Source organism: Neolamprologus multifasciatus, chromosome 13 (assembly GCF_963576455.1).
Source record: "Neolamprologus multifasciatus chromosome 13, fNeoMul1.2, whole genome shotgun sequence".
Lineage (NCBI taxonomy): Eukaryota > Metazoa > Chordata > Actinopteri > Cichliformes > Cichlidae > Neolamprologus > Neolamprologus multifasciatus.
Window position 1 is genome coordinate 20,593,907 of NC_140451.1, and position 16,186 is coordinate 20,610,092.

General features: G+C 39.4%; 1 long non-coding RNA gene across 1 annotated transcript; it reads left to right on the plus strand.

Annotated features, from left to right (window-relative positions):
- Nucleotides 1-8,031: 8,031 nt before the first annotated feature.
- LOC146505495 (uncharacterized) lies at nt 8,032-13,710 on the plus strand. The gene is made up of 2 exons (XR_014877414.1): nt 8,032-9,838; nt 9,878-13,710. It is a non-coding gene; the product is annotated as an uncharacterized LOC146505495 (long non-coding RNA).
- Nucleotides 13,711-16,186: the final 2,476 nt, after the last annotated feature.

Consider the following 16,186-nt stretch of genomic DNA (forward strand, 5'->3'; position numbering starts at 1 on the left):
AGCTTTATTTGGACTCAGTGTCCCCAGCCTTTGTGTGAATGTTGTTGAAGTTCTGCTGGAGGTGGGAGCTGAAGATCTCCCAGGTGACTTTTACTTTCACTGTGAGCCCAACCTAGGGACTCAGGCAGTTAGAGCCTTTTTCAATTGATTATACGTATTAGTTGAAATTTTACAGCCCTCAAGTACTGTGAGCAGTTACTTAGTCACAAATTCTATTGTACTCTAAATGGGACATGAATTTATAAAATGAATATCAGGATTTAATGAATATGACTTAAAATTGGAGATTGAGATCATAAACCCAATTGCATAGAGTTATGAATCAATTTCACAGACTTGTTTACAATTTAGACTGAAACCTGAGAAGTCACTGGAAATAATTGAAAGCAATTTCTCTGTTCTGTATCAGTCTTTTCAGTCTTTTCAGAAACATAGTAACAAATATAAGTATGTTATATGATTTTTTAACAAAAAACTACAAATAGTTTGTTTGTTTGTTTTAAAAAAGGCCAGAAATTAAAATCAACCTATTTAAAAATAAACTTATAATAAAGATCTAGTGCACTAAAAATAACTGTTATAAGAGAAGTTCTCTTTAGCACTATCCTTTAGCACACTTGTGCTTTAAATCACACAGTGAGACATTTATTAACAGAGTTGGTGTTTATGGGCTGTATAATAATTACATGCATTGTAAATAATAGTTGTAACATAAAACCATAATAGGGTGAAGAAAACGTTTATGGGTGATGATAAGCAGAAGTTAAATTGACATTAAACAAATTCTTTGCTTTCATGGTTGTTTAGCTTTGAGTAAAAATATGTTCAGACTCAAATTTATAGCCCAGGTTTGTGGATCGCTATTTACAACTCTAAATAATCTAGATACAGAGATTTGCACCACCAACACTTGTGGAAACACAATACAAGACAAAAAATTGCAAGCATTTGTTGGATTTGGTATTATGTAAAACTGTTGGTGGTCTTTGTAGTTCTTTTTAAAAGCGTTTTAGTGATCAGTAACACTAGAAAAGCCCAGTAAAAAGCAATCATGGGTGCTGTTCTTGCTGTTCAAAGCATGTTTTCCATTCATTTTCTGTTTCTTTTGGTCATTTTAAGTGTTCACGCTAAGGGGCCTGGGTTCAAATCCCATCTGGGACCTTTCATGCCATGTCTGCATGTGTTTTCTTTAGCTGTTCCAGCTACTTCTCCCACATTCTAAAAAGATGCATGGGATCAGATTAATTGGTGATTTTAAAATTGACTGTGAATGGAAGCATGAATGGTTTCTGTTCCTACATGTTGGCTCTATGATAAACTGGCATCATGTTCAAGTTGTAGTTTACCTCTTGCCCCCCAGACCCTCTATGCCCCTGAAGGAATTTCAAGTGTATTTCAAGTGCTTTTGTGTTGCTTTGTTCCTTTTTTCCTTTGCATTGCTTTCTGGTTTTCATGGATCTGTTGATATTCACTTTACTTTTTTGTGGCCTTTTTGTATAATTGTTTGATTGACTTTGGGTCTGTTTATGGTTGAACTAATACTAACTAGCCAGCAATATACCACTGACTGATTTTGATAGAGCAGACACCAGTGGTAGTTTTGCTAACTTTGAATTTAAATAGTCTGTTACGGAGGAGTTGTTTTTTCTGCTTTTCGAATTTATTTTCTCCCGTTTTTGCAGGTGAATTTTGACCTCAGCTTTCCCTCTCTATTTAGGCCTAATCTTCTTTATCTTTGCAGGATATTCAAGAGTTGTGTGAAGAAAACACTATAAATGCTGATGAAATCTGCATGCAGATTTCCAGATCAGGGCTTATATGGGATCAGTGTAGGATAAGCTGAGAAAAGTCTTGGGCATGTAGGCATTGTTATACTATGCAATCTCGCATGCAGATTCAGCACTTACATCTAATACACTTGATACTGAGGGTGTTTTCACTCTGCTTATGAGATTTACGGAAAAGACGGGAACAAATTGCAACTGATCTATCTATCCAGCCCTGCCAGATAGAGACATACTATGCAGATTGTCAATACTTAGGGGCACTGCATGCTAAAAAATATCTCTTCTTATTCCTTCTTTTTCAAACATAAAATGAAAAATTTTAAAAAGTACATATACACAAGTCTGTGAAGTCTCATTTAATCCCTTTTATAGAAGCCCAGAGACAATAAAAGGTCAGTGTTAAGGATACTGAACTCATGCTTTGTTGACTCTGGCTGCAATACAACATTTTTTAGGTGTCTTATATAAGTATAAATAATAGCTACACTCTTCCTTTCAGTGGCACTATTAAAAGCTACTATTATCCATTCCACATATTTTTGCATATTTTAATGAAGGTGATAAATAGAAATGACCCAGAAGCATTGATATTATGACCTGTGAGAGAAAAATAATAATAGTTAAGGAGAGAGTGAAAACAAACAGTAGATGCAGCTTTGCATAAAAACTGCCAGCACGTTTTGTAGCTGGGATTTTTGAGATCCCAAGACAGGAGACTGTCTCTGTAGGAGACTAGATCAATTCCAGTTCGGCTTTATGTACAATTTACAACATATTTACAAAATAAATAAGGAATTTTTTTAACTTTTAAATTGTGTCTGAGATGTTTAGGATTAGGATTGAATTTAAGATTCAGATGCCACAAGTGAAAAGAAAACAAAGTGTTGGATGTTTTGTTTATCAGGAGGTAAAAATTTCACACATAACCATGAAAAATAAATGAAGAAAACAAAGGGGAAATGGAAATTAGAAATTGAGAGCTGGCCTTAAAAACAAAGGGAAGTATTGCCTTTTATCTCGGAAGCTAATTGGGTTAATTGGGAACCGGCGCAAACGGTGAGGCAGTAAAGTGAGAGCAAACAGAAGAAAAAGCAGCAGCCCTGAAGTGCGGGATATCCAGCTGGGAAAACTAGTTGTGACAGAAGCATCCTGGGGTGCACAGCTTTAACTATAGTGAGGACGTTTAGTAGGGATGAAGGAAGTTTTCGATTAATTTAATGTTACCGATATGCAGATGCTCTGATTTGATACCTGATGTTAGAATGAATCCAAATGTCAAAACCTGCACCAAACAAAACAAAAAACATCATCACTACTGTGTCTCAAAATCCTCATCTTGTCAGCTCCAATTACGTGGCCTAAATTTGTTAAAGGGCAGCACATTTGGGAATCCTGGACACTTGGACTCCAACTTTGGGTGGCGCCAGAGCGCAAGAAACGAGGAAATGGGTAAAAACCAACACAACTCATCGGGTAATCTGCCCGGAGAATCGCTTTATGGCTTCAGCCGTCTCCACATTCCGTTAGGTGATGTGTGGATCTTTTCAGCGGGTGGCAGGACTTGCCACCTGTCAGGAATGGTAAACAGGCTTCGCTGAAGACCGCGTTGACCCTTTCTTCTTTTGCACAGGGAAACGTTCGCGGCTTTTGTTCATGTACATCTGGTTCGTGAAAGAAATACGGACAACTTTAACTGACATCGGCGCAAGAGAAAGTGAGCCACACGCAAAAGTGGCAAGATTATAAGCGGAGCGTCTGCACCCGGAACCCTCCGACCCCCTTCGCTTTTTTGAAGATTAGTGGGTTGACCACGTCTGAAGGACACTAACAACAGGATTAGGTATTGTGCAGTGTAACCTACTTCTCACCACTCCTGCATCTTGTCCTCTGAAAATTTGCGCAATGACCTTTGGTGCACTTGGAATACAGCGGCTGCGCCCGTAAGGTAAGGGGATCAATTTTGGTCACTTTTGAGTTTTCTTCAGGCTGTTTGGATTCAGTATGTGAAGTTGTACAAGATGTAAAAAAAAAAAAATCAGTCTCAACACACAACAGTTTTTGTCTGATCCTCCGTTATAGCTTGTTACGTGTAGATGCAATCGCATTCGTTTTGAATATTTTTTGTCGAAAACAATTAAATTAATGGTGAAGGATTATTACTCATATTGTATGTTGTACAGCTTTACCCAGGCACCATGCACGGCATTTTACAAGCTTATCACGTCAGGTTACTCAAACGCTCTGTATATATATCCAAAGCTCAAAGCATAAGGCTAAATGTAATTTGCAGAACGTGCAACCGAGGAGAGGATCAATAGTTAAGGGATTCGTATTTTAGTCTGCATTAGTACATTCTTGGTATCATTACTAAAGATGCCTCTACCTACTCTGAAGGGAACATCAAAGATTGCGGGGTTATTTCTTCCGAGTACCACTAATGTACGGTACACGTAACACGTGCGAGTTGGATCGTGACATTTTCCCCCCAGGAGCTAAAAGGAGGTGTGTTTGGTCTTGGGATCACCGTAAAACAAGAAAACGTGCATGTCATGAGTCTGGCTTGTAGAGCTGAAAACCTCTGTATCATCAGACGGGCACTTCTTGAGCTGCATAGAGTCAATATATACCGTCGTATGAGAGCTTAAATATTGTAATTAGTTTACTCTATAACTTAATAAAATGGATGCAGCAAACTGTATTCTTAGGGGCGGTGTATAGGGTTGTGTAGTATGACTGGGACTATTTCTGTATTTAGTCAGAGTACCATTTGCAAAAACCTAATGCCCAAGTCTGGTACATTTCTTTATTTGATTGTGCGAAGGCTTGTTAGCGATTTAGGGATATTCTTCTGGAAGGGATGATTCGGTGAGATAAAAATGTATTGGTAGTGTGTGTACATAATCCACCTTACTTTGAATGTCAAGAAAATGATTCTCTTCTCCTCCCTGTGCATTCCAGCTTGTAGTATCTACAGGTATAGATAGTAATGCCTTCGAAGTGTGTAGGGAACACTTTAAAAAATACTGCTGCAGGATATCTTCATTAGTCTGGGGTTTGGCCTGTTCTTTCCAGAGGTTCACATTTGGGAAATGAGAGATGAAGAGTAGCGTGGCTCAGGCCAGCCAGACGCTATTGATATTCTGCCCATGTCCTGCTCCATAGGCAGCCCATTGTCATGGCTCGCTCAGTGGGATAGCATCTGATGATTGAGGTGTATGGAAGAGGGTTGAAAGCTGATTTGAAAAAGATGCTAAATGTCCATTTATTGAACGTTAAAGGTGTGATCTCACAGTAAAGGCAGACAGTCTATGTATTTCTATCCACTGCACGAGAGTTGCATGGAAATCAGAAAAATAGCTTAGACTATTTTTTTGATTGACAGTTTATCTTGTATAGCATAACATGCATCTTGATACTTGTCTTGTGTATGTACTCGTACTAGTACGCAGGAATTTAATAGTTAAGAGACGTAATTTGATAGACCCAAAAGTCTTTCATTTCTTTTAATTCTGTCTTAGCAGGCCCAAAAATATAAAATAAAGATCTTGAACAAGAGAACTGCGTGTCAGCTTTGAAATGGTACAACTTCTCATCAGATACAACAATACTATGTGCATGTGGATCATACATGGACACACATGGATCATATCTGTTGTGGGTGCATGAAATTGCAATGCTCTGCAGCTTTCTGTCCAAGCTGGTGAGAGAGAGACAAGTTGTCCATGGCTTTGGGAAATAAAGAAGTAACAGAGCTCAACAAAGCAGCAAGTAATGCCTGCCGATAGTCAGTGTCAGGTAGAAATGGTGGTGGTGGTGGTGGGTGGGGTGGGGGGGTACAAACGAACAACCACAGGGGAGTAACAAAGAAATTTATCTGAGGAGATGAACAAATAAGGGTAATTTTTGAAGACTGCCATGGAAGTTGACACACAGAGGTGCAATAGCTTACGAGTTGCTGCAGTAGGAGGACTCCACTCTGAGCACAGCACAGATTCCCAGATTTTTTTCCCCCTTTCGGTTTAGCTATTGCATCTTTCAGATTTGTTGCTGAAATGTTAATTTATCTACATGCATACTCACAATAAATATATTTATGTTTATGCTGTGAGACTCAGTGGCCTGAATGTATAGGACTTATATCTGCATATCTATAAAAGTTTACACTGGTCAAATCTGAAAGAGATTTTTCTGTTCATATTGAATAGGACCAGGGGGGCTGTGATCTACACATTTAGAATATAAGTTTTCATTATCTAAATCTTAAAGTGATGAAAATTCATAGAGACAATTTCATAGCTGCATTAGGTCGTTGTAGGGTTTGACTAACTGTTGTGGCCAGCAGCTGGAGTGGAAAGCCGTGTCCAGAACCCCATTGGAGCATGAAGGGAGAAGATGATTGCATATAAGTTATCTCCATGTTGCAGCACCAATAGTTTCCAAATTAATAACGTCATATTCGATATGAATATGAAAAACTCCCTGCACATCTATTCAGTTATTTTCCATCTCATGTTCTTTCAGTCCTCTTATCTCAAACACGGGGAACACAGAGACCAGTTCTGTTCTGTTCATGAATTTCTGTCTCTCAGATAAGAGCAGTTTGTTTGGTAGCAGGTTGGTGAAATGAATTAATTGTAAATGTGTCGTATCTCTTTTTAAAAATGTTTAACAGACAGACCTCATAGTAGTTGGGAGCGCAGTCAAATTATGTATAGTAAAATCTAACCCAGTGCTGAGGGGCATTTTGATTTCTAAGCTCTTGTAAAATATGTGAATGTATAGAGTACAGTAACTACTCACAGGATTTGGCCTCATGAGGATGGATGGAAGGTCAGATAAGTATGTTTAGGAATACCAAACTTTTGATTGGAATCACTGAGAATATATTGGTGTTGAAATGAAGTCCGTCCCTTCAAAAATAATGACCTCAGTGCCTTTGAGAAGTATACTGATCAACAGAGGAATAAGAGTTGTGCTGATTAGCTCCCCAGTCTGATTGTTTGAGTGTAAGCCATGTGGAACTTTTCCTCCATAAGAAACCCTCATCAGTTGTGTCTGTGTGTAATAAGGAATCTGAATAATGGTCTGCTCTCCTTATTGAATTGCCAATTGTACCACCAGTACAAAACTTTAATGGCAACTTTGCAGAAGCTAAAACTGAATGTTTATAATGCTGTTGATGTCCCAGCCTGACAGGATGAAAGATGGATTACTTTCCTATTCACTTGATGCCAGTCTAATTAGCATATTCCACTATTGGTTTAACTTATTAACCTTAGGTTATCTTTAAGCAACATTTCTCTTCAGCAGTTACCCTTGGAAGAAACATATAAATAGAAGAAATATATACTTTTTTCATTTCTCTCATGAAAACACTGTCAGCCTGAGTTTTGAGGGGGGACATTTGACAGAGGCAGATATGCAAATTATTTTCTTGATTTTTGTGAGGGTGTTTGCAAGTGTCCGTATGCTTGCTGACTGAAATTCTATTAGCATAAATCAATATTTACCTCAGCTCAAAATAAATGTTTTTGTGAAAAGGCAAATAGACAGGAAGGAAGCAGATTACTGTACAATCACAATAGTTTGACTAAACATTTGTTGCAGCATTTGTAGGTGTAGACAGATAATATTGTCACTATGCTTTCATTTCACACTTCAGTAATAGTATTTATCTTTGTCTAGTGTTCCCAGTTAAGGTAGAAACAGGTTCTAGAAATACATTCTAGTGTCAGTAACATCAAATTTTGCATTTACAACTACAACTTTCTTTTTCACAAAATGCAACCTGCTTGTTTCTCTGGGTTTGGGACCAGTAGGGATTGCGCACTAGCTTGTGACACTCTGTATAAAGTTGACTTTGCGATTCATCCCAGTCACAAACCAGGGACCATTTGTTGTGAGGTGAATGCACTGTTAACCCCCTAGACTAAGGGCAGTTCACTGTGCATATGGATACTTTCCCTCCTGAGTAACAGATCCCAGGATGGGAGATCACCCATCATTCCATTCTCATCTTGAACACTGGCACACCACAGGGGAGCTTCCTTAGGCCCATCAACTACTCCATCTGTTTAACCATGATTGTTCCTCTATTCACACTACTAACACCAACATAAAAAAAATTGCTGATGATATCAGCATAGCAGGATTGATATTGGATAATGATGAAATTGCCTACCTAGAGGAGGTCAGGCATCTCACAGAGTGGTGGTATGACTCTAACATGGACTTAACTCAACTTTTAATAATCAGAAATATCTTACTGGAATTTGGACATTCATGTAAACAGAATAGTTTGGAATAACTAGCTCTGTAACTTAAAAAAGAGGAACAGTAACAGAATTACAGTCAATGTAAAATGGGCCTGCTGGTGGGCCCATTGTAAATTTAAAGTAACCCTTCCCCCCCCCCCCCCCCCCCCCCGCCCCCCCTCCTCATTTACCTCTTGAATGGTTAACTAATTGTACGTGGTGCTCAGGCCTAAGAAATGACCTGCAACAGGTGGTGAGGGCAGCACAGCATATTATCAGTGTGACTCTAACCTCTCTCATTGATATTCACAATAGCTGATTCCATAGGAAAGATTCTTATATTGATCACACCCACCCTTGACATCACCTATTCTTCTCTCTGTATTATGGGAAGAGATTCAGTTCAATGAATTTCAAAAACCACACGTTATTAAAAAAACACAAAAAACAAAAGAGCTATTTTAATCTATTCTATACTATGTAAACACATAATGTTGTCACTAACAAGGTGGTTGCAATGGTTCAAATCACAGTGGAAAAACGGCTAATGTAATTGACATGATAAAAATACTTTGGTCAATTTTTTTACTTCTTTTTAAAGACCTGCCCATTTAGGTGCAAAGTGGCAACATCCGTAAATAGAAAATGACTGTACTTTAACATCATACTATAAAGTACAGTCGTTATGGCAAATGTGCACTCTCTAGCATGTCCTAATGAGGAACATACTTGAGTCTTGGCTGCTTGTTTCTGTATCCGTCTTTGTGTGGTTTGTTGCCAGGGTTACATGACTTTTGGTGAAAAGCCAATAAAACAACTCTACCTGCTGCCATTGGTTCTGTTGGCAATTGTAATTGGTAATGTAAACAAACTATTCTAGGAGAAGCACCAGTTCAGATCAAGTATAAATACACCGATCATGACCACCTCGCCTCTGTCAGTGCGCCCCAGGGTGGCTGTGGCTACAATGTAGCTTGCCATCACCAGTGTGTGAATGTGTGCGTGAATGGGTGGATGACTGGATATGTAAAGCGCTTTGGGGTCCTTAGGGACTAGTAAAGCGCTACATAAATACAGGCCATTTACCATTTAATATTGTGTTGGTCCCCCTTTTGCTGCTAACTCAGCCCTGACTCATCGAGGCATGCACTTCCCAAGACCCTTGAAGGTGTGGTGTGGTATCTAGCACCAAGGTGTTAGTAAAAGATCCTTTAAGTCCTGTAAGTTGGGAGGTGGGGCCTGCATCAGGCGGACTTGTTTGTCCAGCACATCCCTCAGATACTCAATTGGATTGAGGTCTGGGGAATTTGAAGGCCAAATCAACAATCAAAACTCATTGTTGTACCCCTCAAGCAATTTCTGAGCCATATTTGCTTTGGCAGGGAACATTATCCGGCTAAAAGAGGCCACAGCCATCAATAAAAAGGCTGTACATCAGGGGTGTCCAGCTCCAGGCCTCAAGGGTCGGTGTCTTGCAGGTTTTAGATGTCCTTGATCCAACACAGCTGATTTCAATGGCTAAATTACCTCCTCACCACGTCTTGAAGTTCTCCAGAGGCCTTGTAATGAGCTAATCATTTGATTTAGGTGTATTGACAGAGGGTGATATCTAAAACCTGCCGGACACCGGCCCTTGAGGACTGGAGTTGGGCACCACTGCTGTACATGGTCTTCAACAGTGCTTGGGTAGGTAGTACTTCTCAAAGTAACATCCACATGGAAGGTAGGACCCAAGGTTTCCCAGCAGAAGATTGTCCAAAGCATCACACTGCCTCTTCTTGCCTTCTTTCCATCCTGGTGCTGGGTGTTCCCCAGGTAAGCACTATGCACACCCAGACATCCACGTGGTGTAATAGAATACATGATTTATCAGACCAGGCCACCTTTACCATTGCTCTGTGGTATAGTTTTGATGCTCACATGCCCGTTGTTGGCACTTTCAGCAGTGGGCAGGGGTCAGCATGGGAAACCTCACTGATCTGACACTATAGAGTCAAATACTCATAAAACTGTGATGCACTCTGTATTCCTACACCATTTTATCAGAACCAGCACTGACAGCCTTTACTCCCCTCGTATATCAGTGACCACTCATGATTCTGTCACTGGTTCACCAGTGTTCCTTCCTTGGACTACTTTGATAGATATCACTGCAAACCAAGAACACCCCACAAGAGCTGCAGTTTTAGAGATCTCTCACCCAGTCATCCAGCATTCACAAATTGGCTCTTGTCAGACTCTCACAAATCCTTGTGCTTACCTATTTACTCATTCTAACACAGCAACAAAATACTCCTTTGCTCTCTAAATATATCCCACCCACTAACAGGTGTCACATTGAGCAGATAAGTGTTATTAACTTCATCTGTCAGTGGTCAGAATTTTATGCCTGATCAGTATACAGTCTTTCTTTCAGAATATACACAATATACACATCACCAACCTCTCCACATAATTTAAATTTATTCTTATTCTCAGTCCAGTTGAATAATTGTCAGTCAGTGATGTTTTATTTATGTGTTGAAATGAAAAATTACTCTTACATTACACTTTTCATTGGTTTATAATAGTATTTGGTTTATAAAAAACGGCTAAAAATCCCCCAAATATATTATTTATATGTTTAGGATTTCAAATCGTTTTAAAATAATAGGTATATTCTGAAGACCAAATCTACAGTTATTTCAGAGAAAGACATTGGTAACTTATTCAAAAGCAATGAAGCAAAAGTGTGCACTGTACTATTTGACTGGCTTAAAATTCAGTGCTTTGTTTGCATTCAGTAGCATCTTGCAGGAAAAATGAGTAGTGCCACTCTGTAAACTCGAGCACTGCTGGGCACAGAGGAAAATCCTCTTTGCTGTTGAGGCAAGAATCTATTTATATTTTATTCCGAGTTGTCAACATCAGTTATATCTGATTATAGCCCCGTCTTTTAATTTGACTGTTTATAAGGTCGCCCCAGATGAGACAATTATGAAAACCTTGTCTGCATACAAAGCATTCAGTTAAGCTCACAGCAGAGCAAAAAAGACCATTGATTCTTCTAAAGTTCTTGAATAGCTTGTGAAAAAGTAATGCTGGACCCAAGTAAATTCCTCAAGGAGAATGATGGCAAAGCAACAACCATTAAATGTTGTCTAAATGTGCTTAAGTGCACATATTGTTGGTGAAAGTCAAAGATCATGCGGCAGATTGGTGATAGATTAGTGGCTTCTGACCTGAGATTTCTGCTTTATTTATATAGCAAAAATATGAGTGAAATGAAGAACAGAGCAGTGCCATTAGGAGCATTTTTTAACAAGAAGACACTCATGCTGTCTTCTAAAAGCAGTGAGAATCCATTCAGTGTTTCTGTGGACAAGAATGAAATGGTCTGATATTTTTCTTCTTGCCAAGTGAGTGAGTGGTTTTCTGTTTTGAAGACACATTTAGTAAGATTCACAAAAGTCAAAACTACTCAGAGAATATTTGTGTGTACTGAAATCTTAGACTTTTTGTATCAACATCAGTTATTCAATTCAATTTCAATTCAATTTTATTTATATAGCGCCAAATCACAACAAAAGTTGCCTCAAGGCACTTCATAGATACAGAGAAAAACCCAACAATCATATGACCCCCTATGAGCAAGCACTTTGGCGACAGTGGGAAGGAAAAACTCCCTTATAAACAGGAAGAAACCTCCGGCAGAACCAGGCTCAGGGAGGGGCGGCCATCTGCTGCAACCGGTTGGAGCAAGAGAAGAAAACAAGACAAAGACATGCTGTGGAAGAGAGACAGAGGTTAATAACAGATATGATTCAATGCAGAGAGGTCTATTAACACATAGTGAGTGAGAAAGGTGACTGGAAAGGAAAAACCCAATGCATCATGGGAATCCCCCGGCAGCCTACATCTATTGCAGCATAACTAAGGGAGGATTCAGGGTCACCTGGTCCAGCCCTAACTATATGCTTTAGCAAAAACGAAAATTTTAAGCCTAATCTTAAAAGTAGAGATAGTGTCTGTCTCCCGAATCCAAACTGGAAGCTGGTTCCACAGAAGAGGGGCCTGAAAACTGAAGGCTCTCCCTCCCATTCTATTTTTAAATACTCTAGGAACAACAAGTAAGCCTGCAGAGCAAGAGCGAAGTGCTCTAATAGGGTGATATGGTACTACAAGGTCATTAAGATAAGATGGGGCCTGATTATTTAAGACCTTGTATGTGAGGAGCAGGATTTTGAATTCAATTCTGTATTTAACAGGAAGCCAATGAAGGGAAGCCAAAACAGGAGAAATATGCTCTCTCTTTCTAGTCCCTGTCAGGACTCTTGCTGCAGCATTTTGGATTAGCTGAAGGCTTTTCAGTGAGTTTTTTGGACATCCTGATAATAATGAATTACAGTAGTCCAGCCTGGAAGTAATAAATGCATGAACTAGTTTTTCAGCGTCACTCTGAGACAGGATATTTTTAATTTTAGAGATATTGCGCAAATGGAAGAAAGCAGTCTTACATATTTGTTTAATATGTGCGTTGAAGGACATATCCTGGTCAAAAATGACTCCAAGGTTCCTCACAGCGTTACTGGAGGCCAAGGTAATGCCATCCAGAGTAAGAATCTGGTTAGATACCATATTTCTAAGCTTTTCAGCGCAGAGTACAATGACCTCAGTTTTATCTGAATTAAGAAGCAGAAAGTTAGCGGCCATCCAGGTCTTTATGTCTTTAAGACATTCCTGCAGTTTAACTAATTGGTGTGTGTTATCTGGCTTCATGGATAGATAGAGCTGGGTGTCATCTGCATAGCAGTGAAAATGTATGCTATGTCTTCTAATGATGCTGCCTAAGGGAAGCATGTATAATGTAAACAGAATTGGTCCTAGCACTGAACCCTGTGGAACTCCATAATTAACCTCAGTGTGTGAAGAGGACTCTTCATTTACATGCACAAATTGGAGTCTATTAGATAGATATGATACAAACCACCTGTAATACCTACAGCATGTTCTAATCGCTCTAATAGGATATTATGGTCGACAGTATCGAACGCTGCACTGAGGTCTAGCAGGACAAGCACAGAGATGAGTCCACTGTCAGAGGCCATAAGAAGATCATTTGTAACCTTCACTAAAGCTGTTTCTGTGCTGTGATGAGCTCTGAAACCTGACTGAAACTCTTCAAATAAGCCATTCCTCTGCAGATGATCTGTTAGCTGTTTGACAACTACTCTTTCAAGGATTTTTGATATGAAAGGAAGGTTGGAGATTGGCCTATAGTTACCTAAGACTGCTGGGTCTAGAGCTGGCTTTTTGAGTAAAGGTTTAACTGCAGCCACCTTGAAGGCCTGTGGTACATAGCCGATTATTAGAGATAGGTTGATCATATTTAAGATCGAAGAATAAATTAATGGCAGGACTTCTTTGAGCAGTTTTGTAGGAATGGGGTCTAAAAGACACGTTGATGGTTTGGAGGAAGTAATTATTGAATTGCACAGGATGCAGCCTTGCAAGACAAAGATGGACAAGTTGATTAACGATCTTGTAGTGGGTTAAAACAATACATGTGGGTGTTGTCTAAACTTGAGCAACTTCCTCATGTGATCACTTTGTTCCAGCTAAAGAATTTGCTGACACGCTATGTACAGGCATTTCTGTGCAATTCAAATAAGCTAAACATAAACATTTATCACTGTTGAATATTAATAAAATTCAAAATATTTTAACAATTAAAATTTTATTTGTGAAGAAGTTCATGAAGTCATTACTAGTTAACGTTAAAGGGATGGTTGGCTCAACAGTGCTCTGACTTTTTGTCAGCCTGGCTACAGTGCTGAAGAGAAACCTGGGGTTGTTCTTATTTTCTTCAATCAGTGACGAATAGTAAGATGTTCTGGCTTTGCGGAGGGCTTTCTTATAAAGCAACAAACTATTTCTCCAGGCTAAATGATGATCCTCTAAATTTGTGACACGCCATTTCCTCTCCAGCTTACGAGTCATCTGCTTTAGGCTACGTGTTTGAGAATTATACCACGGAGTCAGGTACTTCTGATTTGAGGCCCTAGTTTTCACAGGAGCTACAGTATCCAGAGTCGTACGCAGTGAGGAGGTAAAATTATTAACAAGATAATCGACCTCTGTTGGAGTAGCGTTCGGATAACTGCTCTGCTCTATGTTGGTACAGGTCATTGAAGATGATAACAGTGGCTGGATTATATTCTTAAACTTAGTTACAGCACTTTCAGAAAGACATCTACTGTGATAAAGTCTACTCTCCACTGCTGTGTAATCAATTATTGTAAATGTTATCAGGAAATGATCAGACAGGAGAGGGTTTTCAGGAAATACTGTTAAATGTTCAGTTTCTATGTCATATGTTAAAACAAGATCTAGAGTGTGATTATAGTGGTGGGTGGGTTCTTTTACATTTTGAGAGAAGCCAATTGAGTCTAATTACAGATTAAATGCCATGTTGAGGCTATCATTTTTAGCATCTACATGGATGTTAAAATCACCCACAATAATTATTTTATCTGAGCTCAGAACTAAATTAGATATAAAGTCTGAGAAATCAGAGAGAAACTCTGTGTAAGGCCCAGATGGACGATAGATGATAACAAGTAAGACTTGTTTCTGAGTTTTACAGCTGGGGTGGACGAGGCTAAGCATCAGGCTTTCAAATGAATTAAAAGTCTGTCTAGGTCTTTCATTAATTAAGAGGCTGGTGTGAAAAATTGCTGCCACTCCGCCCCCTCGGCCTGTGCTTCGAGATTTCTGGTAGTTAGAATGACTCAGGAGTAGGGATGGGTATCGTTTAGGTTTTATCCGATACCGGTGCCAAACCGGTACTTTTGAAACGGTGCCGGTGCTTAAACGGTGCTCAAACCAGTGCTTAAAGAATGGAGAACACAAAATTGGTCCAAAAACCTCTCATGTTCAGCTGTTTTTTTTGTAAAAAGATAACAATGTTAGCCTTTTCTGCAGCTATAGGGCATATATGGTGTCACTCTTGGCTGGAAGCAGTGCTTAAACAATGGAAAAAACACAAACTTTGTCCAAAAACCTCTCATGTTTAACTGTTTTCCACTTTTTCTTTGGTCATTTTAGCCTTTTTGGCCAGGGTGAAGGGAGTATCTGCCATCAAACAAGATGACAGCTGCATGTAATTACGATGGTGTTTGCTAGTTCACCTTACATGTATTAATTTAATAACGTGGTTAGCCTATACAACGTAAATTATACATGAACAACATTAAGCGACTCACGCAGAGAAGAACGGCTGCTGCTGCCATCATCATCCGTCATCATTTCTGCTACACTGGCAGTGCTAGGGGCCAGGACTCTCCTCTTTGGGTTTTTGGGGGATGTTGCTACTTCTGGTCCGATAACAGGCACCACACCCGCCGTAGATGTGCTCGATGTGAGGTCTCGCAGCAAGCTATCAAATACGGCGCATTTTTCGGCTTTTAAAAAAAAGCTATGCGTCGCCAGGTGTTTCATCGGATTTGAGGTGTTACCTCCTTTGACAGTATCACAGTATCACCTTAAAGCACTTCTTGCAGGCTGCTGAGTTTGCATATTTTGCTGTGAAGTACAGCCAGACTTTTGACCGCTTCGTCTTGGGCATTTTTGCTCTGCTCTAAAAGAACGTACGTACCTGGGCCCGCCTACTATCCGGAAATGTAAAATGATTGGCTAGAATTCAAAGTGTATGACATCTCAGGAAAAAAAAGCACCGAAATAAAGCACCGAAATGTGCGCTGCTTTTCGGTCTGGTTGCTACCGTTTATGTCAGAACCGGTGCCATCATGGCACTGGATACCGGTACCCATCCCTACTCAGGAGTGTTGATTCATTTAAACTAACATAATCATCCTGCTGCAACCACGTTTCTGTAAGGCAGAGTAAATCAATTTGTTGATCAATTATTAAGTCATGTACTAACAGAGACTTGGAGGAGAGAGACCTAATATTTAATAATCCACATTTCACTGTTTTACTCTTTGGTTCAGATGTGGATACTGTATTGTTCTTTCTTTGTAATTGTTTATATTTAAGTTGTTTGTTGCTGGTTTTTAGTTTGTTTTTTGTCTTTTTGGGAGCTGACGCAGTCTGGGTTTTTTGGGGGGTAGCAGGAGGAGAGAAGCTGCAGAGAGGCATGTAAGA